The sequence below is a fragment of the Apodemus sylvaticus genome, chromosome 2, assembly GCF_947179515.1.
Source record: "Apodemus sylvaticus chromosome 2, mApoSyl1.1, whole genome shotgun sequence".
Taxonomy (NCBI): Eukaryota; Metazoa; Chordata; class Mammalia; order Rodentia; family Muridae; genus Apodemus; species Apodemus sylvaticus.
Window position 1 is genome coordinate 168,525,937 of NC_067473.1, and position 27,275 is coordinate 168,553,211.

A 27,275-nucleotide genomic window follows, 5' to 3' on the forward strand; every position below is an offset into this window, starting at 1 on the left:
AGGGGCAGCTTGCACTGGTGAGTCCAGCATTGACAAAACCAACTAACACCAGTGAGAACTAGATGGCAAAAGGCAGACGCAGGAACGTCACTAACACAAATCAAGGCAACATGGCAACATCTGAACCCAATTGTCCTTTACCAGCATGTCCTGGATACCCCATCACACCAGTAAAACAAGATTTGGATTTAAAAATCACTTGTCATGATGCTGGTACAGGAACACATGAAGGACATACTTAAAGAAATTCAGGAGAAAATGGATCAAAAGTTAGAAGCCCTTGCAAGGGAAACACAAAAATCATTGAAAGAAATCCAGGAGAATACAAAAGCCAATAATGAGGAAACACAAAAAACACTTAAAGAAATACAGGAGAACTTTGGTCAACAGGCTGAGGTCATGAAAGAGGAAACACAAAAATCTCTTAAAGAATTACAGGAAAGCACAAACAAGCAAGTGAAGGAGCTAAGCAAAACCATCGAGGATCTAAAATCAGAAGAAGAAACAACTAAGAAAACTCAAAGGGAGACAACGTTGGAGATAGAAAGCCTTGGGAAGAAATCAGTGGACAGAGATGCAAATATCAACAACAGAATACAAGAGATAGAAGAAAGAATCTCAGACGCTGAAGATACCATAGAAACCATGGACTCAAGAGTTAAAGAAAATGCAAAAAGCAAAAAGCTTGTAACCCAAAATATCCAGGAAATCCAGGACACAATGAGAAGACCAAACCTAAGGATTATAGGTATAGATGAGAGTGAAGATTTACTACTTAAAGGCCCAGCAAATATCTTCAATAAAATTATGGAAGAAAACTTCCCTAACCTAAAGAGAGAGATGCCCATGAATATACAAGAAGCCTACAGAACTCCAAACAGACTGGACCAGAACAGAAATACTTCCCGTCACATAATAATCAAAACACCATATGTACTAAAGAAAGAAAGAATATTAAAGGCAGTAAGAGAAAAAGGCCAAGTAACATATAAAGGAAGACCTATCAGAATCATAGCAGACTTTTCACCCGAGACTATGAAGGCTAGAAGAGCCTGGGCTGATCTCATGCAGACTCTAAGAGAACACAAATGCCAGCCAAAACTACTATATCCAGCAAAACTCTCAATCACCATAGATGGAGAAACGAAGATATTCCATGACAAAACCAAGTTTACCCAATATCTATCCACAAACCCAGCCCTACAAAGGATAATAGGAGGAAAACACCAATACAAGGAGGGAAACTTCACCCTGGAAAAAGCAAGATAGTAACCTTTCATCAAACCCAAAAGAAGTTAACCAATCAAATTTAAAAAATAACGTAAAAAATGATAGAAGTAACAATCACTATTCCTTAATATCTCTTAACATCAATGGACTCAATGCCCCAATAAAAGGACATAGACTACCTGACTGGATACGTAAAGAGGACCCTACATTTTGCTGCTTACAGGAAACACACCTCAGGGTCAAAAACAAACACTACCTTAGAGTAAAAGGCTGGAAAACAATTTTACAAGCAAATGGTCTCTGGAAACAAGCTGGAGTAGCCATTTTAATATCACATAAAATTGACTTTCAACCCAAAGTCATCAAAAGAGACTCTGAGGGACACTTCTTGCTGGTCAAAGGAAAAATACAACAAGAAGAACTCTCAATCCTGAACATCTATGCTCCAAATGCAAGGGCACCCTCTTTCGTAAAAGAAACTTTATTAAAGCTCAAAGAACACATTGCACCTAACACAATAATTGTGAGTGACTTCAACACTGCACTTTCCTCAATGGACCGATAAGGAAAACAGAAATTAAACAGGGACATAATGACACTAATTGAAGCTTTGGACCAATTAGATTTAACAGATATATATAGAACATTCTATCCTAAAGCTAAAGAATAGACCTTTTTCTCAGCACCTCATGGTACCTTCTCCAAAATCGACCATATAATTGGTTACAAGACAGACCTCAACAAATATAAGAAGATCGAACTAATCCCATGACTCCTATCAGCTCACTATGGAGTAAAAGTGGTCTTCAATAGCAACAAAAACAACAGAAAACCCACATACACGTGGAAATTGAACAATATTCTACTCAATGATACCTTGGTCAAGCAAGAAATAACGAAAGAAATTAAAGACTTTTTAGAACACAATGAAAATGAAGAAACAACATACCCAAATCTATGGGACACAATGAAAGCAGTGCTAAGAGGAAAACTCATAGCCCTGAGTGCCTCCAAAAAGCAAATGGAGAGAGCATACATTACCAGCTTAATGACGCACCTGAAAGCCCTGGAACAAAAAGAAGCTATTTCACCCAGGAGGAGTAGAAGGCAGGAAATCATCAAGCTCAGGGCTGAAATCAATCAAGTAGAAAAAAAGAGAACCATACAAAGAATCAACAAAACCAGGAGCTGGTTCTTTGAGAAAATCAACAAGATAGATAAACCCTTAGCCAGACTGGCCAAAGGGCACAGAGAAAGTATCCAAATTAACAAACCTAGAACGAAAAAGGGAGATATAACAACAGAAACTGAGGAAATCCAAAAAATCATCAGATCCTACTACAAGAGCCTGTACTCAACACAACTGGAGAATCTGGAGGAAATGGACAATTTCCTTGACAGATACCAAATACCAAAATTAAATCAGGACCAAATAGATCATTTAAACAGTCCCATAATGCCTAAAGAAATTGAAGGAGTCATAGAAAGTCTTCCAACCAAAAAAAGCACAGGACCAGATGGCTTCAGTGCAGAATTCTATCAGAACTTCAAAGAAGAGTTAACACCAATACTCTTCAAATTATTCCACAAAATAGAAACAGAAGGATCACTACCCAATTCCTTCTACGAAGCCACAATTACACTGATACCAAACCCACACAAAGATCCAACAAAGAAAGAGAACTTCAGGCCAATTTCCCTTATGAACATCGATGCAAAAATACTCAATAAAATTCTTGCCAACAGAATCCAAGAACACATCAAAACGATCATCCACCATGATCAAGTAGGCTTTATCCCGGGAATGCAGGGTTGGTTCAATATACAGAAATCCAACAATGCAATCCACTACATAAAGAAACTCAAATAAAACAACCACATGGGCATTTCATTGGATTCTGGAAAATCGTTTGACAAAATTAAGCATTGTTTCATGTTTAAAGTCTTGGAAAGAACAGGAATTCAAGGCCCATACCTAAACATAGTAAAAGCATATACAGCAAACTGGTAGCCAGCATCAAACTAAATGGAGAGAAACTTGAAGCAATCCCACTAAAATCAGGGACTAGACAGGGCTGCCCCCTCTTTCCTTATCTTTTCAATATTGTACTTGAGGTACTAGCTTAGGCAATTGGACAACATAAGGAGGTCAAAGGGATACAAATTGGAAAGGAAGAAGTCAAACTATCATTATTTGCAGACGACATGATAGTCTACCTAAGTGACCCAAAAAATTCCACTAGAGAACTCCTACAGCTGATAAACAACTTCAGCAAAGTGGCAGGTTATAAAATCAACTCAAGCAAATCAGTGGCCTTCCTATACTCAAAGGATAAGCAAGCTGAGAAAGAAATTAGGGAAATGACCCCCTTCACAATAGCCACAAACAGTATAAAGTATCTTGGGGTGACTCTTACCAAACATGTGAAAGACCTGTATGGCAAGAACTTCAAGACTCTGAAGAAGAAATGGAAGAAGACCTCAAAAAATGGGAAAACCTCCCATTCTCATGGATCGGTAGAATCAATAAAGTTAAAATGGCCATTTTGCCAAAAGAAATATACAGATTCAATGCAATACCCATCAAAATCCCAACTCAATTCTTCACAGAGTTAGAAAGAGCAATTATCAAATTCATCTGGAACAACAAAAAACCCAGGATAGCTAAAACTATTCTCAGCAACAAAAGAAAGTCTGCGGGAATCAGTATCCCTGACCTCAAGCAATACTACAGAGCAATAGTGTTAAAAACTGCATGGTATTGGTACAGTGACAGGCAGGAGGATCAATGGAACTGGATTGAAGATCCAGAAATGAACCCACACACCTATGGCCACTTGATCCTCGACAAAGAGGCTGAAAACATCCAATGGAAAAAAGATAGCCTTTTCAACAAATGGTGCTGGTTCAACTGGAGGTCAGCATGCAGAAGAATGCGAATTGATCCATCCTTGTCTCCTTGTACTAAGCTCAAATCCAAATGGATCAAGGACCTCCACATAAAGCCAGACACTCTGAAGCTAATAGAAAAGAAACTGGGGAAGACCCTTGAGGACATCGGTACAGGGAGAAAGTTTCTGAACAGAACACCAATAGCATGTGCTCTAAGATCAAGAACTGACAAATGGGACCTCATCAAATTACAAAGTTTCTGTAAGGCAAAGGACACCATCAAGAGGACAAATCGGCAACCAACAAATTGGGAAAAGATCTTCACCAATCCTACATCAGATAGAGGGCTAATATCCAATATATATAATGAACTCAAGAAGTTAGACTCCATAAAACCAAACAACCCTATTTAAAAATGGGGTACAGAGTTAAACAAAGAATTCTCACCTGAAGAACTTCGGATGGTGGACAAGCATCTTAAAAAATGCTCAACTTCATTAGTCATTAGGGAAATGCAAATCAAAACAACCCTGAGATTTCACCTTACACCAGTCAGAATGGCTAAGATTAAAAATTTAGGAGATAGCACGTGTTGGAGAGGTTGTTGAGAAAGAGGAACACTCCTCCACTGCTGGTTGTGTTGCAAATTTGTACAACCACTCTGGAAATCAGTCTGGCGTTTCCTCTGAAAACTGGGCATCTCACTTCCAGAAGATCCTGCTATACCACTCCTGGGCATATACCCAGAGGTTTCCCCACCATGTAATAAGGATGCATGCTCTACTATGTTCATAGCAGCCCTATTTATAATTGCCAGATGCTGGAAAGAACCCAGGTATCCCTCAACAGAAGAGTGGATGCAAAAAATGTGGTACATCTACACAATGGAGTACTATTCAGCCATTAGAAACAATGAATTCATGAAATTCTTAGGCAAATGGAGGGAGCTACAGAACATCATACTAAGTTAGGTAACCCAGATTCAAAAGGTGAATCAGGGTATACACTCACTAATAAGTGGATATTAACCTAGAAACCTGGAATACCCAAAACATAATCTACACATCAAATGAGGTACAAGAAGAAAGGAAGAGTGGCCCCTTGTTCTGGAAAGACTCAGTGAAGCAGTATTCAGCAAAACCAGAACGGGGAAGTGGGAAGGGGTGGGTGGGAGGACAGGGAGAGAGAAGGTGGCTTAAGAGACTCTCTGGGAGTTGGGGGCTAGGAAAGGGGAAATCATTTGAAATGTAAATAAAAAATATATCGAATAAAAAAAATTAAAAAAAAAAGTTTCTAACCAAAAACATCCAGGAAATTTGGGACATAATTCAAAGACCAAATCTAAGAATAACAGGAATATAAGAGGGTGAAGATTCCCAGTTCAACGGGCAAGAAAATATCTTCCACAATGCCATAGAATAAAAGTTCCATAAAGTAAAGAAAAAGATGTCTACATAAATGCACATGAATCATACAAAACTCTAAATAGATTGGATTATAAAAGAAAGTCCTCCTGCCTTACAATAATCAAAGCACTATATAGAACAAGGAAAGAATATTGAAAACAGTAAAGAAAAAGGTCAATAACGTATAAAGGGAGACCTATCAGAACTATGCCAGATATCTCAATCAAGATACTAAAGGACAGAAGATCAATGGCAGATGTCTGCAATTATATAGAATCTAACAGGCCATATATGCCAGACCAGGATACTATACTCAGCAAAGATTTCAATCAACATAGATGGAGAAAACAAGATGTTCCAGGAGAAAAATCCAACAATATCTTTTTACTAATCCATCCCTACAATGGATAGAAGCAAACCCTTACACAAGGAAGATAACTGCACTCAAGAAAACTAAAGAAATAAATCATATCACAATAATCCCAAAGGAGGAGAATCACTTACAATTAATAGCACCTTCAACAACAAAAATGAAAGGAGGTAACAATCATTAATCTTTAATATCTCTCAATATCAATGGCTCTCGCGCCCAACCCTGGCCAGCAAGGAAAGACATAACAGGACCAGGTTCTTCTCTGCAACACTTTATTCAGGACTTTTTCTTTCTTCTTCTTTCTGGGGCCCCGAGCCCTCTCCTTCCTGCCCTTATATAGCCTTTCTGCCTCGTCTGCAGAAGATAGATAGTGTGCTGCTTCCTAATAGGTGAACTAAGTGAATTCTTAATTAGCATATAAGTGTGATAACATATACAGCATACTGCGCATGTATTAAAGTTGTTTACCACCGGGGAGCTCCATCCAGTCAGCGCCATCTTGTAATGGCGAATGATCAAAGGTGGCTTACTACATTTCCCCCTTTTTTGTTTTATGGAAGCCGTCCCAGGTCAGGGCTAATCGGGTCTGGCAATCTGTCGACCAATGACCCCTGTCTTAGGTCATCTCTGTCGCAACTTGGTCTTACCCGTCAAAGGGTTACCCTATCAGTCACCGGGCCCCATATCTTAGATTGATCCAAGCGCCGAGAAGTTGCCCGTCTTTGGGTATCATTGTGTTCAAACAGTATTGTATGCTCAGTGTACCCTGGAGCGAAAGCTTCTAAGATTTTAGGGAGGCCAGCCAAATAGAGACGTCTTCTTGAGTGTCCATGGCTACGAGAGCCTGATAAACTATGGCTCTATGAGCTGCATGATATCGTCTGATGCGGTAGAATCACCAAAGGCAGATGAAAGCTGCTAACTAAGCACACAAGGGCAGCTATAGCTAACATCTCAGCCCACTCTTTGATCCAAGAAAAGGCGCTGGAGATCCACGAGGTCAGGTCCTCCATGGTGATTGGCTTCAGTCTAGTAGCATTAAGCGAAACTATCTGAAATAAAAGCTGTTTGGTTAATAATTCTCCTTCAAGAGACCAATTTCCTTTTAGGAATTCACTGATCTTGTACTGACTTTCTTTTAGAGCTGTCATATTCACCTGAATGGGGGGTAATGCATAATCCTGGGGTATCTTTAATGCAGGATACCTGCACCATTGTTACAAGTGCATCAATTTCTTCTTGTAGAATATCTACTCTCTTATTCAAAAGTCGTATTCCAGCTTCTAAATGGGAATTACATTGATTTTGAGTCTGTAAGTCTCATGCAGACTGTTCAACTATACTATTCACTATCTCTGCAGTCTGCACCTGAGATGCCATGGCAACTGCGGCGGTAACAGCTGCTGCTGCAGATACAGTAATGGCTGTAGTAATGGCAGCTGTAATACCAAAATCTCTCTTGGCATGGAACAATTGTCCCACAGGAAAATTGTCTGGGTCTTCTATAACTGGAATGGGCACAAACATGGGTAGGTGAACTACCAAGGCAGTATCTTTGCCGCCATCCCAACATTCTGACAGATAACATTGTGTATGGGTACTGTTACAATCTAGATGATCATCAAACACAATGATCCTAACAAGGAAGAAAAAGGGTGGTTTGAGGCAAACCGGGGCAGAGGAATAACTCATGTTTTGTAAAAGCGAGTTTATGGTTATATTAAGAGGTCTGACTGCCCTTTTGTTAACATTCCTAACAACGGTTATATTATAAAGAAAAATTCTTCTCCCTTAATGCGAGCAAGAGGAGCTAGTGAGGTAAAAGCATTCTGATGCTTCGACAGAATCCAATCATACCATGTCCAAGCATCCTCCGCTCCCGTTTGTTCCCCCTTTTTTATTTTTAAACATGCTATCAGGCGAGAGTAGAGGTCTGACCCCTGATGTTCTCAGCCCATCGAGTGGACTCATGGACTTTGTTTCGACGTCCTTTTCAGCCATCGGCCCAATGCTTTTGCTCAGGTACGGGTTCTGGGTACCAACCTGTATGCAGTCACATGTGCTCCCCTCAAGGGGTCATCAATCATGGTCCCCTGAGCACAGTGCTTAGCCTTGCATCCTGAGCGTGGAAATCTTATTAGGCCTTTAAGGCTGTCATCTAGGCTTGGGGGGACTGTCCAGCTTCAATAGCTGTGAGTGTCTGCACCATCATTGCGGCCTGTCTCTGTTGGACAAACCTCATCCCACAGATACACCACAGGCAAGCAAATGCTATTAAAATCATGAGAACAGCAAGGCCTCCAAGTCCCACCCACTCCCTCAGATGATTCATCGCAGAGCTGATCCATGATGACAATTTTTCAGCCAAAGACACATCCACTCAAGTGGAATTCATGGTCATGATGGCCATATGGATTTGGTCCATCAGGACGTCAAATTCACCAGTCCAATTTCCTAAAAGATACTTAGACATTTACTTAGACAAATTCACAAGCTCTTGTAAAATTCTCATACTGCTGGTAATACATAAGCTAGAATACTTCCACTGACATCCCAATTGGGCTAGCTGCCACAAGGTCTCAATTTATTCTTGTACTAAATCAATTCTTTGGTTTATAACCATTAAGCCTCCTTTCAGTTGACCATTAAGGCTCGATTGCACATCAATTGCATGAGCAATACTAGATGACAGATTACTCAGGGCCTGAGCCCTTTGGATTAACTCCTAGATGCGGGGGATGGTGAAAAATTACACATTGTTGTCACTCCAGCACGATCTGGTGTGCATCTGCATGGGAAAGACGGAATATTTGTTGTAATGTCTTAGCTGAAACATGAAATTGCTGATGGAATTTTTGTGCAGCTTCCAGGGATGAGGCATAAGGCCACATATATAAACTCTTAAATGGGGAGCTGGAGATAAGGAAAAGCACTTTTACAATAGTGAAAACAAAGATCCTGATGGCGTATTAAAATTAAACATGCCATGCGTTTCTAATAAAGGACAAATTTTGTAACATACAAGCAAATTGTAAAAGGATTAAAAGTATAATTTATAAGCTGAAAAACATTTAATATCATTGTCAGCTCTGCTAACTGAACTGAGCCCAGGTGTTTTTATAGCCACCTGTTGATTTTAAATAAAATATCTAGCTCTTCCTTCAGAAGAGCCATCTATGAAAATCAAGAGTATTTTTATGCAGAGGCTATAAAGATTCATATTAGGAAATACAACCTCAGACATATCTAAGAAACATTATTAATCAATTTTGAGGACAACAGCAATGCCAATAAGTGAATTTTTCCATCTCATCTAGGCATCCTTGGCATCTAAATTTTAAAATTTTCTTAAAAATATATATGCCTTAAAAATATATATGTTTTGTTTTGTAAAAATGTCGTATATTATCTCATCTTTGAGGATAATAAATAATCAAATTGTTAAAGATATCTCAAATGAATAGCCTTTATTCATTAAATAGCCAGTTTTATTGTTTGTTCCAATCTAAGTTGGAACACCAAGTATATATCATAACATGCAATAACTATGTAACTATAGAAAATAAACATAGCATTCTCAGTTGCCCTTTGCTAGAATGGTTGCAACTAGAATGCCCCAAAATGAATCATAGTTCTATGCACATATTTTGATTTTTTAAATTAGAAATATGAGTACTAATTATCTGTAAAGGTTAATTAAGTCCTCTAGAATCAACATCATTATGTGGTAGAAGTAGAAATTGAGGACATCAAGAACAAATCTTTATAATTTGATGTACATAAAAATATAAAATTATTTTTAAGCCATTGCCATTTTGCTGATATAAATAATAAATGTGCTTGTATATCTGAATGTTTCTATATACCCTCTTTGGGATACAAACTTTATGTGTCTTGTCCCAAAGGGTCCTGTCCAGGCACCTTTTCAAAGATTAAATTATAAAGAAGTATATTGTAGCTGTCTTCAGACACACCAGAAGAGGGTGTTAGATCTCATCATAGGTGGTTGTGAGCCACCATGTGGTCATTGGGATAATAATAGTTTTCATAAATGTTAATAATATCATTTATAATGTTTATATACATATTTTTTCATTTTGTATTGACAAGAACCCGGTATGCAAAGTGGCTTTAACATCTGTTATTATCCTCTTTTGAAATGGAAAAACTGAGATTTATATCTTATAGAAATGTAGAAAGTGGGAACACAAAAGCTGAAGCTAACTCACATCCTGATGGATGCTTTGTAAGAGGGACTGATTCTGCTAAAGATTTAATAAATTTAAAATCTAGGGCTTCATAAACCCTCTGGCCCTGCGGATCCTGGAGCACTGGACAAGCCAAAGAGAGCTCCGTGTGCACCTGCCCCCAGACTTCCGGGTAAAAGGAATGCCGAGAAAGTACTGGGGTGGGGGGGACGCACTGAAGAAGTGCTCTCCTGATAAGAAGGCAGGGCTGGCAGAGCGAGTGGCTGTCTGGCACCTTAGAGGGCGTCTGTTCTTTGTTCTTGTGTTTCTTTTTCCTTTTAATGGCCGCCCTCTCTAACTGACTCACGAGAGCCTGAAACTCTCTATTTTAGATAATAGTAGCTCTTGGAGAGCCAAACAAATTGGATGCGACTGAGAAGTCCCCATCCTAATAAGTTTCTCTTATCACTGCTGTTGTGTATTAGAAGCAGAACCCAAAACTACTCCCTCAAAAAAAAACAGGCAGGCTAGCAGAAAGCTCACTGCTATGAGAGCAGGGTTCATGAACTTTCTTTTATTTCCCATGGTTCTTTAACTCCCGGAGTTTACTTTCAGTTCATTACTATGCAAATCCCCTTTCCTTTTGTTTCACTGCGAATTTCTTCTCCATTCTAGTGGAGCTAACTAGCCGCACTCTTAGCAGTGTTTACTGTCCCACTTTTTCTTGGGACTTTATAGTCTCTTAATACATTGTATGTTTCTTGAGCTAAGTTTTATCCCTCTAGTGTTCAGCAAGTCCTTCAGGGCTATGAATACAGGATGACTGGCAGAATTTCCCATCTTGTGGCCGCGTTTATTTACATGCAGATTACCACAGGCACTTTAGGTTGCATTTTAACTAAACAACTACACAATTGACTGGGGTTTTATGGCACCCACAGGCGAGAAAGATGATCAAAGCAGCAATTGTAAAGATAGGAATCAGCAGCGCAAGCAGCAAGTAATGATCCATTAATACTCAATTGTCACCTTGCTGGTGAGCTTAATTGTTCCCAGCTGGAAGCCTCATCATTGCCCTACAGGCGAACTTTATTGTTCCCTTTTTCTGGAATTTTTATTGTCCCCACTCCCCCAGGGAAAGTACCGGTACCGCTCCTGACGTTGAGAGTTCTGAACCGAAAGAGGTCCCTGGACGGGCCACCAGTTCTCAGGCCCAACCCTGGCCAGCAAGGAAAGACACAACAGGACCAGTTTCTTCTCTGCAACGCTTTATTCAGGACTTTTTATTTCTTCTTCTTTCTCGGCCCCCGAGCCCTCTCCCTGCCATCCTTATATAGCCTTTCAGCCTCATCTGCAGAAGATAGATAGTGCGCCGCTTCCTAATAGGTGAACTAAATGAATTCTTCATTAGCATATAAGTGTGATAACATATACAGCATAATACACATGTATTAAAGTTGTTTTTTCACCAGGGAGCTGCATCCGGTCAGTGCCATCTTGTAATGGCGAATGATCAAAGGTGGCTTACTACAAATGGCCTCATTTTTCCAATAAAAAAACTCAGGCTAACATCCTGGATAAACAGGATACAGCATTTTGGTATATTCCAGAAGTATACTTTGTCCACAAAGGTTGAGAGTAGCTCAGTGTTAAGGGCTGAAAAAAAGTTTTCCAAGCAAATGATACCAGGAAACATGCAGAAGTTTCCTTTCTAATATCCAGAAACAGTCTTAAACAAAAGTTTAAAAAAATGATGGGGGGGGGAGGGAATTCAGCAGCAGAGGTGTTGGCAGCAGCAGCAGCAGCAGCTGGTCCAGCGGAAGAGCTATCAGCAGTAGAACCAAGGTGACAGGGTCCAGGCAGGCCTTGCACCAACTACCACTGACCTTCACTGGCCAGCCAGGCAGCAAGCGGTGGCAGATTTACAGTGCCTCCCACCAGTCAGTTAAGAGAGTCTCTCTGCCCAAGAGTCATAGCCCAAGGCTAACATAGCGGAGGGGGGGGTTGGGGGTGGGGGTGGAGGGAGGGTGGCTAAGACTGACAGGCCTTGGACTGACCCCTGGCCCTGGGCTGCTCGTTGGGCCATTTGTGTGCCAACCCAGCCAGGAGGTTGTTAGCCTAGCAGACTCTCCCTGCACTTTCAGGGAGCACAAGCACACTCCTCCATCCTGGCCACCTCACAGAATCAATTAACAGTCATAGCCCGAGGGGACCTTTGTTCAGGCTTTAGCTTGCCAGGCTTATGCCTAGACTCAGTGCCTCAGCAGCTAGGCTAGCCTTGTGTGCACCAACCTGGTTGGGAGATCGGCTGCCCAGCACAGTGACCAGCACTCAGAAATGGTCCCACAGCACAGACCATCAGCACTAACTGAAGGAGCAAACGGGCACTGCCTGGTTCACACAGACAACCTGGGGCAAGGCACACTAGGGCTCCAAGGGCACCCAAGAGGAGGACAGCACATCAGCAATCTGTAACAGGGGAAACCCAGCCATTCAGTGTTGCAGAAATAGCCCTATAGCCTCACAGGAGGCACAAACACCAGCCAGAGACAAGATCAACGCCAGAAATAACAAGATGACAAAGGGCAAACACAGGAATGCTACTAACAGAAATCTAGGCAATATGGCAGCATCTGAACCAAACTCTCCAACATCAGCAAGTCATAGGTACACCAACACACCAGAAAAACAAGATTTGGATTTAAAATCACTGTTGATGCTGCTGCTAGAAGAACACAAAAAGGATATAAATGAATCTCTTAAAGAAGTACGGGGGAACATGAATATGCTAGAAACCCGTATAATGGAAACACAAAAATCACTTAAAGAAATTCAGGAGAATAAGGCTCAAGAGATAGAAGCCAATAAAGAAGAAACACACACACACACACACACACACACACACAAAAAAAAAAAAAACTTAAAGAAATGCAGGAGAAAGTGGGTCAAACAGCAGAAGTCATGAAAGAGGAAACACAAAAATCTTTTAATGAATTACAGGAAAACACAAACAAGCAAGTGAATGAGCTACAAAAAACCATCCAGGATCTAAAATCAGAAGTAGAAACAACTAAGAAATCACAAAGGAAGACAACTTTGAAGATAGACAACCTTGAGAAGAAATCAGGGGCCATAGATACAATTATCAACAACAATACAAGAGATGGAAGAAAGAATCTCAGATGCCAAAGATACCATAGAAACCATGGACTCAACAGTCAAAATGCAAAATGCAAAAAGCTGGTATCCCAAAACATCCAGGAAATCCAGGACACAATGAGAAGACCAAACCTAAGGATTTTAGGTATAGATGAGAATGAAGATTTACAGCTGAAAACGCCAGCAAATATCTTCAACAAAATTTTGGAAGAACACTTTCCCAACTTAAAGAGAGAGATGCCCATGAATATACAAGAAGCCTACAGAACTCCAAACAGACTGGACCTGAGCAGAAATGCCTCCCATCACATAATAATCAAAACCCCAAATGTACTAAACAAAGAAAGGATATTAAAGGCAGCAAGATAAAAAGCCCAAGTAACATATAAAGGAAGACTATCAGAATCATACTAGACTTCTCACCAGAGACCATGAAAGCTAGAAGATCCTGGGCAGATCTCATGCAGACTCTAAGAGAACACAAATGTCAGCCAAGACTACTATACCCAGCAAAACTCTCAATTACAATAGATGTAGAAACCAAGATATTCCATGACAAAACCAAATTTACACAATATCTTTCTGCAAACCTAGCTCTATAAAGAATAATAGGAGGAAAACTCCAATACAAGGAGGGAAACTACACCCTGGAAAAAGAAAGATAGTTACCTTCTTTCATCAAACCCAAAAGAAGATAACCACTCAAATATAAAAATAACATCGAAAATGACAGGAAGTAATAATTACTATTCCTTAATATCTTTTAATGTCAATGGACTCAACTTACCAATAAGAAGACATAGACTAGCAGATTGGATAAGGAAACAGGACCCTACATTTTGCTGCTTACAGGAAACACAACTAAATGTCAAAGACAAAAACTACTTTAGAGTAAAAGGCTGGAAGAAAATTTTACAAGTCAATGGTCTCATGAAATGAGCCTGAGTAGCCATTCTAATATCAGATCAAATTGACTTTCAACCTAAGGTCATCAAAAGAGATACAAGAAGGATACTTCTTGCAGGTCAAAGGAAAAATCCACCAAGAACTTTCATTTCTGAATATCTATGCCCCAAATGCAAGACGCCCTCTTTTGTAAAACAAACTTTACTGAAGCTCAAAGCACACATTTCACCTAACACAATAATTGTGGGTGACTTCAACACTCCACTCTCCTCAATGGACCGATCAGGAAAACAGAAACTAAACAGGGGCACAATAAAACTATTTGAAGCTTTGGACTAATTGGACTTGACTGACATTTATAGAACATTTCACCCTAAAACAAAAGACTATAACTTTTTCTCAGCACCTCATGGTACCTTCTCCAAAATCGACCATATAATTGGTCACAAGACAGACCTCAACAAATATAAAAAGATTGAACTAATTCCATGCCTCCTATCAGATCACTATGGAGAAAGAGTGGTCTTCAATGACAACAAAAACAACAGAAATCCCACATACACATGGAAGCTGAACAATACTCTACCCAATGACACCTTGGCCAAAGAAGAAATAAAGAAAGAAATCAGAGACTTTTTAGAATTTAATGAAAATGAAGGCACAACATACCCAAATCTTTGGGACACAATGAAAGCAGTTCTAAGACGAAAACTCAAAGCCCTGAGTGCCTCCAAAAAGAAAATGGAGAGTGCATACACTAGCAGCTTAACAGCATACCTGAAAGCCCTGGAACATAAAAAAGCCAATTCCCCCAGGAGGAGTAGAAGACAGAAAATCATCAAACTCAGGGCTGAACTCAGTCAAGTGGAAACAAAGAGAACCATACAAAGAATCAGCGAATCCAGGAGCTGTTTTTTTGAGAAAATCAACAAGATAGATAAACCCTTAGCCAGACTGACCAAAGGGCAGAGAGAAAGTATCCAAATTAACAAAATTAGAAATGAAAAGGGGGATATAACAACAGAAACTGAGGAAATTCAAAAAATCATCAGATCCTACGACAAAAGCCTATACTTAACACAAGGGGAGAATCTGGAAGAAATGGACAATTTCCTTGACAGATACCAAATACCAAAATTAAATCAGGACCAAATAGATCATCTAAACAGTCCCATAACCCCTAAAGAAATAGAAGGGGTCATAGAAAGCCTTCCAAACAAAAAAAGCACAGGACCAGATGGCTTCAGTGCAGAATTCTATCAGATCTTCAAAGAAGACCTAACACCAATACTCTTCAAACTATTCCACAAAATAGATACAGAAGGAACATGACCCAATTCCTCTATGAAGTCACAATTACGCTGATACAAAAAACACACAAAGATCCAACAAAGAAAGAGAACTTCAGACCAATTCCTTTTATGAACATCAATGCAAAAATACTCAATAAAATTCTTGCCAACCAAATCCAAGAACACATAAAAACGATCATCCACCATGATCAAATAGGCTTGATTCCAGGGATGCAAGGTTGATTCAATATACAGAAATCCATCAATTCAATCCACTCCATAAACAAACTCAAAGAAAAAATCCACATGGTCATTTCATTGGATGCTGAAAAAAGTATTTGATAAAATTCAGCATCCTTTGATGCTTAAAGTGTTGGAAAGAACAGGAATTCAAGGCCCATACCTAAACATGGTAAAAGCAATATACAGCAAACCAGTAGCCAGCATCAAACTGAATGGAGAGAAACTTGAAACAATGCCATTAAAATCAGGGACTAGACAGGGCTGCCCCCGTTCTCCTAATATTTTCAAAATTGTACGTGAGGTACTAGCTTGGGCGATTAGACAACATAAGGAGGTCAAAGGGATACAAATTGGAAAGGAAGACGTCAAACTATCATTATTTTCAGATATGATAGTCTATCTAAGTGACCCAAAAAACTCCACAAGAGAACTCCTACAGCTGATAAACAACTTCAGCAAAGTGGCAGGTTATAAAATCAACTCAAGCAAATTAGTAGACTTCCTATACTCAAAGGATAAGCAGGCTGAGAAAAAATTAGTGAAATGATGCCCTTCACAATAGTCACAAACAGTATAAAGTACCTTGGAGTGACTCTTACCAAACATGTGAAAGATCTGTATGACTTCAAGACTCTGAAGAAAGAAATGGTAGAAGACCACAAAAAATTGAAAAACCTCCCATGCTCATGGATCGGCAGGATTAATATAGTTAAAATGGCCATTTTGCGAAAAGCAATATACAGATTCAAAGCAATACCCATCAAAATCCCAACTCAATTCTTCACAGAGTTAGAAAGAGCAATTCTCAAATTCATCTGGAATAACAAAAAAACAAAAAAACAAAACAAAAAAAAAAAAAAACAAAACTATTGCTAAAACTATTCTCAACAACAAAAGACATTTGGGGGGAAGCAGCATCCCTCACGTCAAGCAATACTACAGAGCAATAGTGTTAAAAACTGCATGGTATTAGTACAGTGACAGGCAGGAGGATCAATGGAACAGGATTGAAGACCCAGAAATGAACCCACACACCTATGGCCACTTGATCCTCGACAAAGGGGCTTAAAACATCCAATGGAAAAGAGATAGCCTTTTCAACATATGGTGTTGGTTCAACTGGAGGTCAGCATTCCTAAGAATGCGAATTGATCCACCCTTGTCTCCTTGTACTAAGTTCAATTCCAAATGGATCAAGGACCTCGACATAAAGCCAGACACTCTGAAGCTAATAGAAAAGAAACTGGGGAAGAGCCTTGAGGACATCAGTAGAGAGGAAAGTTCCTGAACAGAACACCAATAGCATATGCTCTAAGATCAAGAATTGACAAATTGGACCTCATAAAATTTCAAAGTTTCTATAAAGCAAAGACACCATCAAAAGGACAAATCAGCAAAGAACAAATTGGGAAAAGATCTTCACCGACCCTACATCAGATAGAGGGCTAATATCCAATATATACAAAGAACTCAAGAAGTTAGACCCCAGAAAACCAAATAACCCTATTAAAGAATGGGGTGCAGAGTTAAACAAAGAATTTTCACCTGAAGAACTTTGGTTGGCGGAGAAACATCTTAAAAAAATGCTCAACTTCATTAGTCATCAGGGAAATGCAAATCAAAACAACTCTGAGATTTTACCTTACACCAGTCAGAATAGGTAAGATTAAAAATTCAGGAGACAGCAGGTCTTGGCAAGGATGTGGAGAACGAGGAATACTTCTCCACTGCTGGTGGGGTTGCAAATTGATACAACCACCCTGGAAATCAGTCTGGCAGTTCCTCAGAAACCTGGGCACCTTACTTCCAGAAGATCGTGCTATACCACTCCTGGGCATATACCCAGATGATTCCCCAGCATGTAATAAGAATATATGCCCCACTATGTTCATAGCAGCCCTATTTATGATAGCCAGAAGCTGGAAAGAACCCAGGCATCCCTCAACAGAAGAATGGATGCAAAAAATTGTGGTATATATACACAATGGAGTACTATTCAGCCATTAGAAACAATGAAGTTATGAATTTATTAGGCAAATGGATGGAACTGGAGAACGTCATACTAAATGAGGTAACCCAGTTCCAAAGATCGATCATGGTATCTACTCACTAATAAGTGGATATTAGCCTGGACAACTGGAATACCCAAAACATAATCTACACATCAAATGAGATACAAAAGAATGAAGGAGTGGCCCCTGGTTCTGGAAAGACTCAGTTTAGCAGTATAAGGCAAAACCAGAACATGGAAGTGGAAAGGGATGGGTGGGAGTACAGGGGGAGGAAAGGGGGCTTATGTGAGTTTTGTGGAGTAGGGGACCAGAAAATGGGAAATCATTTGAAATGTAGATTAAAAATATATCAAATAAATTAAAAATACATCAAAAAGAAATGATGAGAAAGGACACTTCATCTTCATCAAAGGAAAAAATCCACCAAGATGATATCTCAATTCTGAACATCCATGCCCCAAACACAATGGCAACCACATTCATAAAAGAAATCTTACTAAAGCTCAAAACACATTTAACTTCATCGAACAATAGCAAGGGACTTCCATATCCCACTATCATCAATAAGACTGGTCATTACAACAAGAATTAAACAGAGGCACAGAATACTAACATCATTATCAACCAAATGGATAAATCAGTCATCTACAGAATATTTCATCCCCCTACAAATGTACTCAACACCTCATGCAACTTTCTCTAAAATTGACTATATAATCAACACGATACAAACCTCAAAAGATACAAGAATATTGAGTTAATCCCTTGACTTCTATCAAACCATGTAGGACTAAGACTGGACTTCTATAAGAAAAATCATCAGAAAGTCCCCTTATTTATGGAAACTGAACAGCTATCTATTCAAGTATAACTTATTTAGGTATGAGACAAAAACATAAATTAAAGACTTCCTAAAATTGAGTGAAAAAGAAGCCACAGTATGCTCAAACTTAAGGGACACAATGAAAGCAATGCTAAGAAGAAGATTTATCGCACTTCTCATAGAAATTGGAGAGATTCTATACAAACACCTTACAAGCACACCAGAAAATTTGCATGCAAATAGATGATAGCACACCCACGACAAATATAAGGCAGGAAATAATCATAGTGCTGATATTGAACAATTAATAATAAAGAGAATGATACAAAAATCAGCAAAACCAAGAGCTGATTCTTTCAGAATATCAACAGGAAAAGTCTTTAGCCAAAGTAATTAAAGACCACAGAGAATGTATCCAAAATAACAAACTAAGAAATGAAAATGGAAACATGACAACAGAAATACAAGGGATTTCAAAAATGTCATCAAATCTTGCTAGAAGACAGTATACCTAACAAACCTCGAAAATATAAGCAAAATCTATAATTTTATAGTCAGATACCACTTACCCATGTTAAATAAAGAGCAGGTAAACTATCTGTACAGTTCCATAAACTCTAAGGAAATAGAAGCAGACACAAAAATGACCAGGACCAGATTGGTTTAGTTGAGAATTCTAACAGACCTTCAAACTATCAAAACTCCTGAAACTATTCCATAAAATAGAAAAAGAAGGAATGCTACCTAGTTTAGTCTATGAAGCCACATTTATTACAAAGCATAAAATACATGAAGACCCAACAAAGACAAAGTACTTCACACCAGTTTATCTTTTGAATATCGATGCAAAATACTCAATAACGTTCTCACAAATTACATGCAAGAACACATCAAAATGTACATGTAACATGATCAAGAGGTTCATCCCAGGGATAGAGGGATGATTCAATACTGTAATATATACATATTACAGTTTATATAATATATTATGTAAACAAAGTAAAAAAACAATCACATAATCACCTTATTTTAGATGCTGAAATACCATTTAGTAAAATTTAATACCCATTTCTATTGAAAGTATTGGGCTGATGAGGAATTAAAGGCACATACCTAAACACAATAAAAGCATTATACAAGAAATCAACAGCCAACATCAAATTAAATGGAAAGAAATTGGAAGTAATCACAGTAAGATCAGGGACAAGACATGGATGCATACTCTATCCCTATCCTCTTTATATATTACTAGAAAATCTAGCTAGAGCAATTAAACAACAAAGAGAGATCAAGTGGATAGAATTTTGCAAGGAAGAAGTCAAGGAACCACTACTTATGGATGATATAATAGCATATGCAAGTGGCCCCAAAAATTGTATCAAAGAACTCCGACAACTATTATCAGAGAGGCAGGAAATAAAATTAACTCTAAGAAATCAGTAGACTTTATTTATGCAAATAATAAATGGGCTGAGAAAGAAATTAGGAAAACCTCAGCCTTAATACTAGCCACGAATAATGTAAAATATCTTGGTGTAGCTGTAAGCAAGCAAGTGAACTATCTGTATGAAATGGACTTCAGGTGCCTGAAGAAAGAAATAAAAGAAGACCTCAGAATATGTGTAGATCTCCCAAGCTCCTGGGTTGGTAGGATTAACATAATAATACTGGCCATCTTACCAAAAGTAATCTTCAGAATCAATGCATTCCTCATCAAAATGCCAGCACAATTCTTACTAGCCATGGAAAGTGCAATTGTCAACTTCATATAGTAAAACAAAAACACAGGATAACAAAAACAATTCTAAAAATAAAACGACTCCTGAAGGAAACCACCATCACTGACCTAAAGCTGTTTTGTATAGCAATGCTGATAAAAATCTGCAAGATTTGCACAAAGGCAAATAGGATGAATGAGGGCATGGAATTTAAGTCCCCAAAATAACCCACACAGATTGAGAATTGATCTTTGACAAAGAATCAAAAACAGTACAGTGGAAAAAACGAAAGCATCTTCAATGAATGGTGCTAGTCTACTTGCCTGTCTGTACAAAGAAGAATTAATGTTAACCCATATTTATCACCTTATACAAAGCTTAAGTCCAGATGAATTTCAGCCTTTTATACAATCTTGGAAGCTGATCGTGTGTACTTCCTACTCACTCAGGAAAATTTTTTCCTTCTTATGTTTCTGATGGGGATTAAGACTAGATAGATATAGTGTACAATTTCACTTAAATTGCTTAGGACTTGAGATGAAATGTTCTTAGGTTTGAGAACTTACACTCATAAGGCAAAGTAGGATAGAAATTATATTATGTAAAATACTTTAAACCCACCAAGATAAGATAACCAAATATTTTTTGAAGATCCAAATGGTATGGAATTGACATTAAGGATGTAATCCTTTTTCTTTCTTTCTTTTTTTAATAAATATCATCTTCATTTACATTGCCAATGGTAAAACCTTTCCCAATATCCCCTCTCCCTTAATCTCGAAGCCCTCCCTCTCCTCACACCCCCTGCCTCCATGTATATGCCTTTCCACCAGACACACTCCCACCCCCTCAGTTTCCCTTTGTTGTGGCCTCTATTGAGCCTTTACCTGACAAGTAAGTGCCAAACTGATCCACTGATACCCAACAAGGCCTTCCTCTGCCACATTTTTGGCTGGAACCATGTGTGCCCTTTGGTTGATGGTTCAGTCCCTGGGAGTCTTGGAATGTCTGGGTACTGAAATCATTGTTCTTCCCATGGGAATCTAAACCCCTTCAGCTCCTCTGGACCATCCTCTAGCTCCTCCATTGGAGACCCCATGCCCAGTCCAATAGTTGGTTGCTAGCATCTGCCGTTATATTTGTAAGGCTCTGGCAAGGCCCCTTTGGAGACAACCATGGCATCTTCCTTACAGTATAAACTTCTTGTCGTCCATAATAGTGTTGGGGTTTGTTGACTGTTTATAGGGTGAATTCCTAGGTAGGGCAGTCTCTGGGTGGCCTTTACTTCAGTCTCTGCTTCACAATTGTCTCCCTTATTGCTCCTGTGAGTATTTTGTTCCCTTTCTTAGAGGAACCAAAGTACCCTCACTTAAGTCTTCCTCCTTCTTCAGCTTCCTGTGCTGGGTGAATTGTAGGTTGTTTATTTTGAGCTTTTGGGCTAACATCATCTTATTCATGAGTGTAAACCATGTCCAAGTGGATCAACGATCTACACATAAAACCAGACATACTGACACTTATAGAAGAGGAAGTGGGGACAAATCTTGAACACACGGGCACAGGGGAAATGTTCCTGAACAGAAAGTCAATGGCTTATGCTCTAAGAACAACAATTGACAAATGGGACCTCATAAAATTGTGAAGCTTCTGTAAGGCAAAGGTCACAGTCAACAGGACAAAACCGCAAACAACAAATTGGGAAAAGATCTTTACTAACCATACATCTGATAGAGGGCTAACATCCAATGTTTACAAAGAACTCAAGAAGTTAGTTTCCAGAGAGTCAAGTAACCCTATTAAAAATGGGGTACAGAGCTAAACAGGTAATTCTCAACTGAAGAAACTCAAATGACTCTAAAGCACCTCAAAAATGTTCAGTATCCTTAATTATCAGTGAAATGCAAATCAAAATAATACTGAGATAACACCTTACACCAGTCAGAATGGAAAGATGAAAATCTCAGGGGACAGCAGATGCTGGAGAGGATGTAGGGGGGAAAGGAACACTTCTCCATTGTTGGTGGGATTGCAAGCTGGTAAAAACCTCTCTGGAAATCAGTTTGTCAATTTCTCAGAAAATTAGACATAGTACTACCTGCGGACCGAGCTATACCACTCCTGGTCACATACCCACAAGATGCTCCTACAAGTAATAAGGACACATGCTCCACTATATTCATAGCTTCCTTATTTATAATAGCCAGAAGCTGGAAAGTACCCAGATGTCCCTCAATAGAGGAATTGATACAGAAACTATGGTATATATACACAATGGAGTACTATTCAGCTATTAAAAACAATTAATTCATGAAATTCTTAGGCTAGTGAATGGAACTAGAAAGTGTCCTCCTGAACGAGGCAACCCAATCACAAAAGAAAGTAATTCTTACATAATTATTTCCATAATTGTCTCATAGTTGCCATTATTATATTCAATTTATATTAACTTCTCAAACACATTTATCATTCTTTTTTTCTAGCTCTGATTGGACTCCTTCCCAGTTAAATTGCCCTCACTTTTTCACCTTTTTCTCTTAGAAATTTTGCCTTAACATTGCTTTCTCTAGAGCTTCCTCACCATACTGTTGGACCTTTTTATTACCCTAGTTTATGAGGTTACTCCAGATTAGACATTCAAATCTAAAGATTTACTGCTGTGGTCCACAGACAAAATATTTTCTGGGTCTACATTACATGACTCAGTATAATATTGTCTATGCGTATTCATTTACCTGCCAAAATTCAAATAAGTCATCAAAACATTCCCAAAGTGGCAAGAAAGAGCACCTATCTTACCTCCTCTTTTAAAATCTCTGGTTCAAATCAAGCTGCCTTGAGCAATCTGATATTCCTCGGAGACCTCAATTCTCCCTCTTTATATTATCAAACTTCATGAGATATGATACACCAGTACAATAATGGTTAGCTTCCCTTTCCCAACAAACCTACCATACTGGATGAGACCTCTAGGAAAATTCAAGAAGTCCTGAACAGTCTATTCTCCCAGGACTTCCTCCATTCTTCCATGACCTCTCCTCTACCTCTATCAGATTACTGAACCATACAGGTAAGCTACCCTTCCCCCACCATCTTCCTGGCTCCCTGAACCCTCTGGGCTAAGCCAAATTTCACTGATGAGTCTGCTAGCCCAGGGAGACTTCGGTTGTCCCATCAACTCTCCACCCATCATTACTGAACATGAAGCTCCTGAATAATATATACAAGAAAGCCCACAACCATACAGCCCAAGGATATCTGATAGAGGTATGCAACACTAGAACCATCAATGTTCACACCCTTTCCAATACCCACTACCACATGAGCATTCAGGCACTAAATCTATCCAGATGACTAAAGGCCATCAGAAGAACAATCATCCAAACCCAGGGCAATATGACACCCCCCAAAGCACAGCTACCACATTATAGCAAGGCCTGTATATCCTAACACAACCAAAACACAAGAAAATTACCTTAAATACAACTTAAAATGGAGACAAGCATTTAAAGTGGAAATTAATATATCCCTTAAGGCCATACAGGAAAATACAATCAAAGAGGCAAAAGAAACAAATAAAACAGCACAAGACCTGAAACTGGAAAGAGAAGCAAGAAAGAAAACAAAAACTGAGAATATATTAGAGGTAGAAAAGCTAGAAAAAGATCAGAAACAGCAGATGCAAGCATCACCAACAGAATATAGTCAATGGAAAATGGAATCAGGAATTTAGAAGATAAAATAAATTGATATACCAGTTAAAGAAAATGCTTAATCTAAAACAATTCTGACACAAAACACCCAAGCAATCTGGTTTAGTATGAAAAGACCTAAATAAAGAATAAGAGACATAGATGAATGGTCACATTTCCATCTCTAAGACACAGAAAATATTCTTATAAAATCATGGAAGAAAACTTTCTCAACCTAAAGAAAGAGATGCCTATAAACATACAAGAAATTTATAGAGCACCAATCAGACTAAAACAGAAAATAAAATTCTATAGCCACATAATAATCAAAACAAAACCTACAGGAAAAAAAGAATATTAGGAGAAAAGCCCAAGTAACATAGAAAGACAGAACTATCAGACTTACACCTTACTTCTAAACAGAGACTATAGGAGATAGAACAGCAAGGACAGATATCTTACAACCTCTAAAAAATCTACAGGTCCAATCTTAGAATACCATACCTATCAAACATGTCAATTACTATATATGGAGAAAAGACGATATTTCAAGTTAAATGCAAATTCAAGCAATATCTATTCACAAATCCAGCCCTACAGAAAATTCTAGAAAAATCCCAACCCAAGAAACATAACTATATTTAACAAAACACAGGAAATACATAAATTCAAATCAGGAAAAAATAAAGTCATAAAAGCATACCTAAACACACACACACACACACACACACATTAGAATAACACTAAGAGTAATCTCTAGTCATCAATATTTTTCAGAATCAATGTACTAAATTCTCTAATAAAAAGTCACGTCTAAGAGAAATAATGCAAAAACAAGAACCATTATTCTGCTGGATGAAAGAAACATACCTCAGCAATAAGAACAGACATTACATCAGAGTAAAGGGCTGGGAAATTTTTGCCAAGCAAATGGTTCCAAACAACTATCTAAAGTAGCCAGAATAATAAGTAATAAAATAGAGTTTCAACCAAACATAATCTAAAGAGACAGGGAAAGGCAGTTCATAGTTATCAAATGAAAAACCTATCAAGATGATATCTCAATTCTGAAAAATTCATGCCCCAAACACCAGGTCAACAATGTGTAAGAGAAACATTGCTAAAGCTTAAATTGCACACCCAACCTCACACAATAATAAAGGGAGGCTTCAACACCCTACTCTCAAAAATTGACAGGAACTTCAGAAAAAAACTGAACAGAAACTTAAAACTAAGAGACACTATGAATCAAGTGGACCTAATTGATATCTACAAAATATTTCACCCCAACACAAAAGACGATTCCTTGTTCTCACAACCTCATGGATCTTTCTCCAAAACTAACTATATAGTTAGTCACAAAGTAAGCCTCAACAGACACCAAAAAGTGAAATAAAGCCTTGCATCTTATCAGACCACTGTGAATTAGAGCACTACTTCAACAACAACAGAAATATCTGGAAGCCTACAATCACATGAACATTGAGCAGTTCTCTACTTAACAATCTCCGAGTAAGGCAAGAGATAGAAAAATAAATTAAGGATTTCTAGAATTATATGAAAATGATGCCACTGCATACCATTTGTGAACCAGAAGGAAAGTAGTACTAAGAAATTTCACAGAACTAAGTGCCTCTATAATGAATTAGAAAGTTCTTGTGCCAGAAATTCAAAATCATACCTGAAAGATCTAGAAAAGAAAGAAGTGAGCACAAATACGAGGAGCTAAAGGCAGGAAAGAATCAAAATTGGTGCTGAAATCAATCAGTAAGAATCAAAGACATCAACACAAATAATCAACAAAAACAAGAGGTTGTACATTGAGAAAATCAACAAAGTAGACAAACCCTTAGCCAAGCTAACCACAAGATAGAGAGACATTATCCAAATAAACAAAATCAGTAATTAAAAGGTAGACATAACAACTAGATGTTTTTAGTGCAGAATGCTACCCAAATTTTAAATTAGAGCTAGTGCCAACGCATCACAAACTATTCCACAAAATATAAACTGAAATCACAGTGCCAAACCCATTCCATGAGTTCACAATTACCGAAATGCCTAAACCACATGAAAGCTCAACAAAGAGAACTGTAGACTAATTTCTCTTATAAATATTGATGCAAAAAATCAATAAAATACTCAGTTTGAATCCAGGAATACATCAAAGACATCATCCATAAAGATCAAATGGGTTGCTCCACAGGAATGCAGGGATGGGACGGTTCAATATGAGAAAACCTATCATCCATCATATAAAAAACTAAATGAAAACATTAAATGATTATGCAGCCCATTTAATGATTAGAGGCTGAAAATCCTTTAATACAATTTAAAATTATTTAATTCTAAATAGAGAAATCAGAGATACAGGCCACATATCTAAACATAATTAAAGCAATATACAACAAGCCAATAGCCAATATCAAAACAAGTGGACAAAGACTTAAACCATTTCCACCAAACTCAGGGTACAAGGCAAGGATAGATCCCTATGTCTTTAATAAAGAACTTGAAATTCTTGCCAAGCCATATAACTACTAAAGGAGATCAGGGGGCTACAAACTGGAAAAGAAGAAGAGAAATTATCTCATGTGCAGATAAGATGATATTTTACAGTACTAACCCCAGCAATTTTATCAGAGAGCTCCTACAGCTTATAAACATCTTCAGGCAAGTGTTGCTACAAAATTATTACAAAGAAATTAGTATCACTCCTTTATTCAAATAATAAATGGGCTGAGAATAAAATTAGGGAAACCTTACCATTTACAATAGCCACAAATAATATAAACTATCTAGTTGTAACTCTAACCAAGCAAGTGAAAGATCTCTATGACAAGAACTTCAAGTCCCTCAAGAAAGAAATTTAAAGAGATAAAGAGAAGACAAAAAGCTCTTCCACGTTCATTGGTATGTAAGATTAACATAGTCAAAATAGCCATCATACCTAAAGAAATTGACAGATTTAATGCAAACTCCTTCAAAAGTAAAAAATAAATATTAGTAGACCTTGAAACATCTCACCATCATATGCACAAACAAAAATAAAAAATGCAGTATATCCAATAGAGTCCTGAACAATAAAAATATCTGAAACACCAAGCAATGAACTTTGACTGGCTGTATCTAGGCCTCCCCTTACATTGTGCAGTTTGGTCATCATGTGGGTCAGAAACAAATCAAATGGAGTTATTCCCCAAAGGTGTTGCCTGCACATGGTATATGTACATCATCAGATTCTTCTATCTGTGATGCCTTATCTGGCTTCAATATGGTAGGAATCTTGAAAAGACTTGAAATCCCAGGGTATTAGATATTAAATTCATTTTAAAAGAAATTATT